Consider the following 12,433-nt stretch of genomic DNA (forward strand, 5'->3'; position numbering starts at 1 on the left):
CCAGTCCGTGCTCTTCAGGCTTACATCCACCGCACTGCCAGTGGCGTAAGTCAGAACAACTCTTCGTCTGTTATGGTGGTAGTAACAGAGGAGCAGCTGCCACCAAGCAGACCATGTCTCATTGGGTCAGGGATGCTATTGCTCTTGCTTATGAGGCGCGCGGTCAAGCTTCGCCTAAAGGTCTCAGGGCTCACTCCACCAGGGGGGTCGCCTCTTCTAGTGCTTTGGCAAGAGGTGCCCCCCTACAACAAGTTTGTGATGCGGCAGGTTGGTCCTCTCCGCACACATTCATAAGATTTTATAGTTTGGATGTTCATGCCACTCCGGGCTCTCATGTCCTTGAGTTGACATCACAAGCTAATGTCTAGGCCTTCTTGCGTTCTTGTGAAACACACATGCACAACCGTGGGGGTCCAGACATGTTCAAGCACGGCGGCGTGGGTATTCTCGTTCCCAATGTGCTGAGCAGCGCAGCATCGATTGTAGCTTTCGAAAGGGAACGATCTCGGTTACTTAACTGTAACCTTGTTCCCTGAGAAAGCGGAACGAGATGATGCGCTGCTTTGCCGTGCTGAAGATGTCCCAGGACTGCTCTTCAGACAAAATATCCTGACGATGCACCTGTGGCTCATCTATTTATAGCCTCGTGTTGCGGGTGTGCGCCGATGACGTCATCGACCGCTATATTACCTCCGGGTCAATTCGATCGACGTGTTACACACAATATTCACAGCTGGTCACGACTAAAGACGTTCCCAATGCGCTGAGCAGCGCAGCATCTCGTTCCGCTTTCTCAGGGAACAAGGTTACAGTTAAGTAACCGAGATCGTTCCCTTCATGTCCTTGTCATTGTTGGACCCACTAAAACTAACAAAAGCAATTGAGAAAGAAATGGGTAAGATCAAGTTTGCCAAATATTTGAATAATAGAAGGCTGCTGGTCTTTGCTACAGATCAACTGCAAAGAGAGAGATTTCTCAGAGCAGAAACACTTAATGGGGAAAGGATCAGTGCTCATATCCCTGGGAATGCAGCAAAGCTTAGAGGTGTTATATATGATGTCCCTTTGGCAATAACAATGGAGGAGATAATTCAGGAAGTGAAAGGAGGGAAAGTGGTGAAAGCCACAAGACTACAAACACAAAGAAAATGGGTGAAAACTGATAGTGTATCAGTAGTTCTAGAGTTTGGAAAAGTTGTGCCAAAGAGAGTAAGATTGGGATATTTGAGTTATGATGTAAAAGAGTTTATCCCAGCACCACTTCGATGTTTCAAGTGTCAAAGAATGGGACACACTGCTGGACAATGTAAAGGTAAACAAAGATGTGCTAGATGTGGAGGTGAACATGAGTATGGAAATTGTGGTCAGGATACAAAAGTAAAATGCTGTAATTGCGGCGGTGAGCATAGCGCTGCTTTTGGAGGATGCCCTGTACAAAGACAAGCCAGAGAGGTACAGAAATATAAAGTAACTAATCAGGTATCTTATGCTGATGCAGCAAAAAAAGTGAAGGAAAGTGAACTATTCAGACCCAGTGTTGTACAAGTAGTTAATAGAGCAATAGAATCTGAGAACAGACGAATAATTGAGGTTTTATCTCCAATGTCAAGTCAGAGGCAAACAGAAATAAATCCATGGATAAGGGAGATTAATGAAGATGTGCTGATTGTGGGTAAAACCAGATTTGTTGCTTTCATCTGTAAGACTGTCAATGTGGCATTACAGCAAAAGAAAAAAAGTGGTAGAATCAAGACAATTGTAGAGGCAGCCATAGAGATACTGGGGATCACTGAAGTTACAGCTGAACTGATTCATGAGATGTTGAACCCGAATAATTATGATGGAGTGTCTCAAGGTGATTAGCCTCATTATGGTATTTCATATCCTCCACTGGAACGCCAGAAGTTTAGTTGCAAATGGTCAAGAGTTCAAGCAGGTTGTAGCTGATCTGGAAGTTAGACCTGATGTTATGTGTATACAAGAAACTTGGTTAAGACCTCATTTGGATTTTGTCCTACCAGGATACAGCTCGGTCAGATGTGATAGAATTGGAAAACAAGGTGGAGGATGTGTAACATTTATTAAGGATACTTTAGCATATAGAAGGCTAACTGTCCCAAATGAGTATGAATGTGTAGTAGTAGAAATGTGTAGTCCCAGAGGAAATATCAAAGTAGTCAATTTTTATAAGCCGTGTAAGAAATTATCAATGCAAACATTCCATGAACTCTCAGAAAGTGTTGATAGAAGAGAAATATGGTGTGAAGACTTTAATGCTCACAATACTTTGTGGGGAAGTGATCATACAGACACTAATGGAGAAGTAGTGGAAGAACTAATTGAGGAGAGATTACTTTCTTGCCTTAATGATGGAAGAGGTACCAGGGTTAATGTTATAAGAAATTCAGTTTCTTGTATAGATCTTACTTTAGTCTCTGTAAATATGAGTAATTTATGTGAATGGAATGTAAAGAATGATAACAACATAGGGAGTGATCACTTTCCAATATTGTGTTCCATGAACTTTGATATGTGTATGTTCAGGAGGGTTATGTAATAGAGAGATGGTGTTTTCCTAAAGCTAACTGGGAAAAATTCAGAGAAATTTGTATTGAGTATTCTGAAAGAATATCGATGAAGGGTGATGTAAATAGTTGCGCAGTAGCAGTGACTTCCATGATTATTAATGCTGCAACAACCTGCATCCCTATGAGTACAGTGAATGAGAAAAAGAAAATAGTTCCATGGTGGAACAATAAATGTAAAAATGCTATTGAAGACAGAAATCATGCATTCAGATTTTTAAGAAAGAATTTGAACCAAGATAATCTGATTGACTATCAAAGAAAGAGAGCTATAGCACGGAAAGTAATTAAGTCATCCAAGAAGAATGCATGGAGGCAATTCTGCTCCTCCATTGGTAGAGAAGTTAAATTGGGTGACATTTGGGCAATGATCAAAAAGATGAGTGGGAAAAGAAAATCAGTTAAAATCCCAGTGCTGATAGATGGAGAACACCTGGCAATTACAAATAAGGAAAAAGCTGAGCTAGGTAAGAAGTTTGCAAGTGTGCATAGTGGGAGTCATTTAGATGAAATACATAAACAACGGAAAAAGGATATTTTAAGAACAAATAGTGAGGTAACTAAGAAAAAAGATAGTGATGATTCGGCACTTGACATGGACTTGTCATTACATGAGTTAAAAATGGTCCTAGAGGGAAGTGGACATACAGCTCCAGGACAAGATCAACTATGCTATGCTATGTTTAGACAATTACCAAAAGAAGTCAAGGAAATTATACTAAAACTGTTTAATAAGATATGGAGAGAAGGTGTAATGCCTGATAGTTGGAAAAGTGCATTGATACTACCTTTTGGGAAACCTGGTAAAGACACAACTAATGCAGGAAACTACAGACCTATAGCCTTAACATCACACCTATGTAAATGGATGGAAAAGATTATTGTTTGTAGATTGTCATATTATTTAGAGCAAAAAGGATTGCTAAATAAATACCAAAGTGGATTTCGGAAAGGAAGATCTACGGTAGACGCTTTGGTTAAAGTTAGCAATGAGGCAGAAAAGGCGATTAGTATTAAAGAGATCATGGCTATAGTATATTTTGATATTGAAAAAGCTTATGATTCAATGTGGAGAGAAGGACTATTGATTAAAATGCATAAAATGGGTATTGGCGGAAGGCTATACAACTGGGTGTTAGACTTCCTGTCTAATCGAACTTTCCGTGTAAAGGTTGGGGATGCTGTGTCGGAGTATTTTGATATTGTAAATGGTATTCCTCAAGGGAGTGCTATAAGCTCTATTCTGTTTAATATCATGATAAATTATATTTTTATAAATGTTGGAGATATTGGGTCATCACTTTATGCAGATGATGGGGCTATATGGAAAAGAGGGAAAAACATTAGACATGTGACTAATTGCATTCAGAATGCTATATTAAAAGTTGAAAGATGGTCATATGATTGGGGATTTAAGATGTCAGTCGTAAAGTCATGTTATATGTTCTTTACCAGGAAGAGAAGGATTAATAACATACAGTTTAAATTGTATGGACAAAATATGGAAAGAGTGAAAGAGTTCAAGTATTTAGGATTGTGGTTTGATGAGAAATGTATATGGAGGAATCATATTAAACAGGTTGAAACGTGTAAAAACACAAATGTAAAAAGGTATTAAATCTCATGAGGTCAGTTTCTGGTTACCAATGGGGAGCAGATAAACAATCACTACTAGATATTTATAGGGCCTTAATACGATCGTGTATTGATTATGGGTGTATGGTATATGGAGCAGCAGCCAAGAGTATTTTAAGAAAATTAGACAGAATACAGTTTAAGGCTTTAAGACTCAGTATAGGTGCAGTGAAAACAACCCCTACTAATGCACTGCTGGTAGAAGCTGATGAATTGCCATTATATTTAAGACGTTCTAAGCTGTCTTTTATGGAAGCCCGTTTCCGCCACGTTGAGTAAAAAAAAAAGATTCTTTAAGTCATAATAATGAGAAACTTTCTCGTAATAATGACTTAACATCTCAAAATAATGTGAAACTTTCTCATAATAATGAGAAACTTTCTCGTAATAATGACTTAACATCTCAAAATAATGTGAAACTTTTTCATAATAATGAGAAACTTATTCGTAATTATGACTTCACATCTCATAATAATGAGAAACTTTCTCGTAATAATGACTTAACATCTCATAATAATGAGAAACTTTCTCGAAATAATGAGAAACTTTCTCGAAATAATGAGAAACTTTCTCGTAATAATGAGAAACTTTCTCGTAATAATTATTTTCTCGCACTTCTACGCATGCGCAAAGCAGCGGAGCAGAAGGGCGTGCCACACTAGCGACATCCGCTGGTCAAAGCCGTGTAAATACATCCTAGCAAACATGGCACGCTCGGCAAAACAGTTGTTCTCTTACAAGAGGTCTCTCGTATTGCGTAAGGTTAGCTTACGCATCGGGAAAGTCTTCTTTCTTCGAGATCTGAAGCCAAAAAATTATCCTTAATTTTGTATACATTGTCAACGCAGTGCAGCAGCCGACAGACCTAGGCAGGCTGTATAAGCGTGCTCATTGGCTGCTCCGCGGCAACTGCTTAAGCCTATCGGTGAGCGCTCTGAACGCGGCAACCAATGAGGGCGCTTCGCGCCCTCCACACCCTTCTAACCGTCAGAATGGGTGTGGCCAGCGTGTATATATTCAGCGCTCATAGGCTAAAATTCTGATTTTCTTGTCTTCAGCGACGCTCTTCGCATCGCTGGATCTTGAGAGCCGCCGCCGTTGAAACCAGCGACCAGCAAGCTTAGGACAGCGCCTGAGGAAGCCGGCCGTCTTCGCCGCCTTCAGCCATCCGTGCCTGCTACGCTATCCGGCGACATATCCTTTACATTATTACTGTTCTGTGTGTAAAAACGCCTCGTTTTTGCGGCTCGTGCCGCGCCCCGCTCAGCAACGGAGACCGCCACCTCTCTGCGCTCTCCGCCTGGGCCGCGGGCACGCCGCCACCGCACTCTCCGAGTGCGAAGAGCTTTCAATGTCGACCCTGCGGGCTCGACTTGAAGCTTTCGACCAAGCTGTCGCTCCGCCTGTCCCTGCCGGGCCGCGCAATAAGAAGCGCCGCTCGCAGCGACCACCGGAGACTGTTGTGACTGAGGAGCTCGCCGGAACCTCTCCCTCGAGCTCTCTCTCGCCCTCTCCCTCCCGGCCGCTCAACCGCAGGCTCTCGCCCGCGCCGCCGCCGCGTCAGGAGATGAGGCGAATGTGATAGATACCCGTACTCTCCCTCTGTTCAAGCCGTGCAACTACGCCGCTCACAAGGGATGGCAGAAGCGGACGGTCTCGGAGCGAGTTTCCTCTCCCTCTGTTCGAGCCGCGCAAACTGAGCCGCTCACGAGGGATGGCAGGAGCGGACGGTCTCGGAGCGAGTTTCCTCTCCCTCTGTTCGAGCCGCGCAAATTGCGCCGCTCACAAGGGATGGCAGGAGCGGACGGTCTTGGAGCTCTCTTTACGTTACAAGAAAGCTACTCCGTCCTCGCGCGTCACTCACCGCCGTGGCCTGGACTATAACCTCCATTTCTCACACATTTCTCAGTCCCCTCTTAAGTTCAGGCGACTGGAATTGTTACTATTGCAGTATACGAGCCTGTTATAAATACACGCTCGCCTGCAAGCAAACGCCGTCACAAGACATGATGACGCTAACCGAGTACTAATGTATTCTCCCCTGTGGCTCAGTGGCGGAATCCTAGACTGTCAAGCTAGAGACCGGGGTTCGGTCCCCGCTCTCGCGGCAGATAAAGTTTATGCTGTTCGCTTCTCCGAGCTCGCGGCCAGTTTTTCTTACATACAGAAAACAAGCCCGCTCTCTCCCTCGTTGGGCCGCGCAGATTGCGCCGTTCAAGGGATGACAAAGCGGACGGTCACGAGCAGCGTTCAGCGTGCGCGCCTCACTCACCGGCGAAAAGAGAAGAGAGTGTGTTAGTCTCGCTACGGCTGGACAACCGCCAATCCTCACACATTTCTCAGTCCCCTCTTAAGTTCAGGCGACTGGAAATATTACTATTGCAGTAAACAAGCCTGTTTTAAACACACGCACGCCTGCAAACAAACGCCGACGCGACACATGAGGTCGCTTTTTATATGCTCGCGCTAACTGAAAGCTAATGTGTTTTCCCCTGTGGCTCAGTGGTAGAATCATACGCTTTCATGCGAGAGATCCGCGTTCGATCCCAGCTCTCAGGAAAGATAAAAATTTATGCTGCTTGCTTCTCCGAGCTCGCGGCCAGTCTTTCTTACTTACAGAAAGCGAACCCGCCTCTCGCACCACACCTTCTCAGGGTGCTCGAGTATTTTTGAGCGTCTAAACACGAGAGAAGAAAAGACGGTTAAATCCCGCAGCCCTGCGGCTGGACCACCGTCGAAGCTTAACGCTCTGTCAGTCCCCGTTGCCACGGCTACTGCAGCTGTTTACCCCGCAGTCAACGAGCCGGTATATCTACCCGCTCGCCTGCGCGCATCCGCCGTTCTCACGGCAACCCAGAAAAATTTCAAAAGAGCATAATGTCTGGTTGCACGGCTGACGCCGTATGTGTTTCTAGTACAGTGAATGTGCCCACGTTCTGTGCTCACCCCTGTACACAAGCACTATACATCCCGTGTCTCTCACAGAGCCCACTCTCATGAAGCAGGCAAAAGCCGCTTTAGTGTTAAAAGTAGGTCACGTGTCCACTTCTCCGTGCCCACACCTACTCACTGCCCGCTCTGTCACACGGCCTCGCACGACCGGTCATGTTTTAAATGTAAATCCTGTGCCCGCCCTCGAGCGCTCACACATACTAACTAACATTTTCGCCCCGACGCCGACATCGCGCGTCGCGCCTCACACTATATGTTCCCCGTCCAAAGCCACCGGGACACTGTGTGTAAAACGGCCAGCTATCGCTACGTGCGATCCGCCGTATCTAACCACCAAGAGCGCGCGCGCCGCGCCCGCCCCTGAATGTAAGTCCTGTGCCCGCCCTCGAGCGCTCACACATACTAACGAACATTTTCGCCCCCGACGCCGCCATCGCGCGTCGCGCCTCACACTTTATGTTCCCCGTCTAAAGCCACCGGGACACTGTGTGTAAAACGGCCAGCTATCGCTGCGTGCGATCCGCCGCATCTAAGCACCAAGAGCGCGCGCGCCGCGCCCGCCCCTCCGTTTCGAGCTCTCGAGCCCGCGATGCGCGGCGATCGGAGCCCGGAGGCCATTCTGCCCCTGGCTGCACACGCAAAAGCGTGGGAAGCTATTCCAGGCGCATCAGAACGGGTGCTAAGCACAGTAAAACAGGGCTATACTCTGCAGTTCGCTCGCCGCCCTCCGCGCTTTCAAGCGCGTATCGAGACCAGAGTGAATGGGGAAGTAGCACATCTACTTCGAGCAGAAATAGCTACACTTCTGTGCAAAAGGGCTATAGAACCGGTTTCCCCTTCCATGAGCGAGTCGGGCTTTTACAGCCGTTATTTCCTCGTTCCCAAGAAGGATGGAGCTCTCAGACCAATTTTGGATCTGAGACGTTTGAACAAGGCTCTTATGAGAAGACCGTTCAAAATGCTCACAACCAGACAAATTCTCGCGCAAATTCGCCCGAGGGACTGGTTTATATCTCTCGATCTAAAAGACGCGTGCTTTTCAGATCCAGATAATACCCCGTCACAGGCCATTCTTGAGATTCGCCTTCGACGGTCAGGTATATCAGTACACGGCCCGCCTGTCGACACAGCGCGCGCTGCATTCCCTCCGGCCTGCAACCCTCCGGCCGGGCAGCACCATACCTCTCAAAACATTTCAGAGGTTACTGGGTTGTATGGCCTCAGCCGCAGCAGTGCTTCGGCTGGGTCTTTTACGAATGCGCCCGCTACAACGCTGGCTGAATGCCCGAGTGCCTCACAGAGCATGGGCTTCCGGCGGTATTCGCATCAGAGTGACTCAGAGCTGCGTTTCAGCTCTGAAGCCCTGGTTAGCGGCCGACTGGTACCAGCGGGGAGTGACAATGGGAGCTATCTCACACCGCAAAGTTATCTCGACGGACACTTCCACCTCAGGCTGGGGCGCTCTGTTCGAGGGCAAACCGGCTTTTGGCCTATGGTCAGACCGGGAAAAATGCCTCCACATAAACTGTTTGGAGATGATAGCGGTCGAGAACGCGCTCAGGCGCTTCCTCCCATTCATACGGGATCACCATGTGCTAGTCCGCTCGGACAACACGTCCGTGGTATCCTATGTGAACCGACAGGGCGGTGTCAGATCCAGGAATCTGTGCAGGCTGACAGAACGCCTTCTCGTGTGGGCTTACCGCTTGCTGCGCTCGCTGAGAGGCACGTGGAGGCACGTGCCGGGCCACCTGAATGTCGGTCCAGACAGACTGTCCAGGGACAACATTCCCCCGGGAGAATGGTCTCTGCACCCCCAGACAGTCCAGTTTCTCTGGCGCCTATTCGGCAGAGCGGATATCGACCTCTTTGCGTCGAAAGACAATGCTCAATGCCCGAAGTTTTACTCGAAGAGCGAGGACGCGCTGTCCCAGACATGGCCCAGCCTCCCGCTGTATGCTTTTCCTCCGATCTCCCTGTTGCCACAGGTCATTTCGAGGATCAGAGAAACGCACCACTCAGTGCTGCTTATAGCCCCGCGATGGGAAAACCAAACTTGGTACCCAGAGCTAGTGAGGCTGTCGCACTCACCCCCATGGCTGATCCCGGTGAGAAAGGATCTCCTCTCCCAAGCCGGTGGATCGATCTGGCATCCCCATCCAGAGCGCTGGTCGCTGCATGCATGGGTGATCAACGGATACCCGTTGACCTGTCAGAAGGGGTCGTGAACACGATCACACAGTCGAGAGCCCCCTCCACGAGACGGCTCTACGCGTCTAAATGGTCGGTGTTTTCTAAATGGTGCGCTTCTAAAAACTTGGATCCGCGCGCATGCGGGGTCCCGCGGGTGCTCTCCTTCTTACAAGAGCTGTTGGAAAAGGGCAGATCCCCTTCCACGCTCAAAGTATATGTGGCCGCTATTGCAGCGTTCGCTGAGACGACGCGCGGCCGGGCAATGGGAAGGAATGAGCTCATTATCCGCTTCCTCAGAGGAGCTAGACGGATGAATCCCCCGCGGCCCCCCTCGGTTCCCTCGTGGGATCTGTCCTTGGTCCTAGCGGCCCTAGAGGCTTTTCCCTTTGAACCGCTTGAATCCGCGGATCTAAAGTATCTGTCGCTTAAAACCGTTTTTCTGATAGCTCTGTCTTCAGTCAAACGAGTGGGTGATTTGCACGCGCTATCTGTTAGCCCTGCATGTCTTGAGTTCGGGCCGAATGACTCGAAAGTCATTCTCAGACCGAGACACGGTTACATCCCCAAAGCGATTGGAACCCCGTTTAGGGCACAAGTTATGTCCCTCTCGGCTCTGCCAGCATCCGACAGTGGGGACAGTGATAACCTCCTATGCCCTGTCCGGGCGCTGAGAGTTTACATCACGCGCTCCGCCGCTTTCAGGCGTTCAGAGCAGCTCTTTGTTTCCTTCGGCGGACGCACCAAGGGTCTTGCCGCCTCGAAGCAGAGCTTGTCCAGGTGGATAGTGGACGCGATAGCAGCAGCTTATGCCTCCAGACACCTAGTGCCCTCTGGGCATCAGAGCCCACTCCACTAGAGGCATGGCCTCGTCGTGGGCCTGGTCCAGCGGAATTTCTAATCACGGTATTTGTATGGCGGCGGGCTGGGCCTCCCCGTCAACATTCGTGAGGTTTTATAACCTGGAAGTTCCTGCCCTACAGGCAAAAATACTGTCAGCATAAGTGACATGTATGCTCTGCCCATTTCTCGTGTGCAGACTACGTTCATATGCTGGCGCTATTCTGGTACTATACTCAGGGTGAAGTGTTTGACTCAGACCGGCTGATCCGCTCTGTTTCCTATTTCCCGTTACGCGCTGTTGTCGGTGCTGGCCCGCGCTGCTGGCCGCCCGTATTATTCTCTGTCGCGCGGGAATTTTTCCCTTCATGTGAGACCGACTATGTCGTTTTTCTCCTACCCTTATGAGTGCTTATGTACTGTATGGGCTCGCTCTGCCGGCCCTACTGTTTGTACTGTTATATGTTTATAGACCGGCCGCGCCGCTCTATTTCATATGCTGCATGAAGTGCCTGTACTGCGCTGGCCCGTCTCTCCGACCGGCCACATTTCCCAGCAGAGTGTTTTCCCCGGTTTCCCTGGGATTCATGGGCTGGATGCTCGGCGCACACGGCGTTGACAAAGGGTTCCCGATGCGTAAGCTAACCTTACGCAATACGAGAGACCTCTCGTAAGAGAACGTACTCGGTTACTAATGTAACCTCGGTTCTCTCTAGAAGAGGGAACGAGTATTGCGTAACCTGCCGTGTCGCGCCACGAGCTTTTGCGCTTCAGACTGCGAAAACCAGAATTTTAGCCTATGAGCGCTGAATATATACACGCTGGCCACACCCATTCTGACGGTTAGAAGGGTGTGGAGGGCGCGAAGCGCCCTCATTGGTTGCCGCGTTCAGAGCGCTCACCGATAGGCTTAAGCAGTTGCCGCCGAGCAGCCAATGAGCACGCTTATACAGCCTGCCTAGGTCTGTCGGCTGCTGCACTGCGTTGACAATGTATACAAAATTAAGGATAATTTTTTGGCTTCAGATCTCGAAGAAAGAAGACTTTCCCGATGCGTAAGCTACCTTACGCAATACTCGTTCCCTCTTCTAGAGAGAACCGAGGTTACATTAGTAACCGAGTACGTTTTCATTAAAGTCAGTGTGATCTGCGTAGTGCAATCTGTAGTATCATTAAATAACATCAATTAAAAATCATCAGTAGGCCTAGCCTATATCTTCCATACTTTTCCATGCGCACGAAAAGGTGTGAAATTGGAATCCAGAAGAAGCACGGTTACCATGGTAACAAAGGACGCCTGCTTGTGCACACCGATGGAAATTGTGTTACATGAATTTACAAAACTCTCAGATTAAAATTGGAATATTACATTTATTCGTCAAGTTTAAGTGTAACATCTTCATAAAATACATGGATATGTGTGTTAATATTTAACACGTATTGCAGATGCTTCAGGATATTTGATGTGCAGGTTCATCTGGAAGATATCAATACAGAAATCACCTACTAGAAGTGCCAGAATTCCATAACTACTAGAACTTCCGCAAGCGGTCATTTTGACCGCTAGATTCAAAACTCTATATCTTTAATAAATACCCAATTGAGAGATTAATGCATTTATTGTATTAGGATGTCTTTTAAAAACAAAACAACACCAAACTGTTAATTTAAACAAGTTTAATTATACATTTATAAATAAATAATATCCGTAGATGTCCTAAACAAAATCACGGAGTAGGCCTAGTCTACGTTTTCATGTTTCCACTGTTCATCGCGCCCGCCGACACACACACACACACACACACACACACACACACACACACACACACACACCATATTCCAGCATTGCAATCTTGACATTGCAGCCTGTTCATTATAGCCATAATAAAATATAATAATAAAATAGTCAACCTAACATATAAAAAATCCACTGCTCTGTTTGTCAGTAGCCTAGTACAATTCGTACCATTTTGCGCATGTGAAGAGGATGATTTTTTTCCGTCGGTATTGGAACGTGAGTGAAGTACACAGCCTAAAAGAATATAGTTTACCATCCAAATACATCGCAAATGTTGAAACATTTTGATTCTAATTAGAGAGTTACGTGAGCCTAACGCCGCTTACTTTCACTTTCGCTTATAAAGTATTTCATTTTGGCTTGTTTATAGTTATTTTTTTCATTCTTGTTCTGTTCTGAATATCATTAGATTTAAATGTTTTGTTGTTGAATA

Source organism: Squalius cephalus (assembly GCF_949319135.1).
Source record: "Squalius cephalus genome assembly, chromosome: 25".
Taxonomy (NCBI): domain Eukaryota; kingdom Metazoa; phylum Chordata; class Actinopteri; order Cypriniformes; family Leuciscidae; genus Squalius; species Squalius cephalus.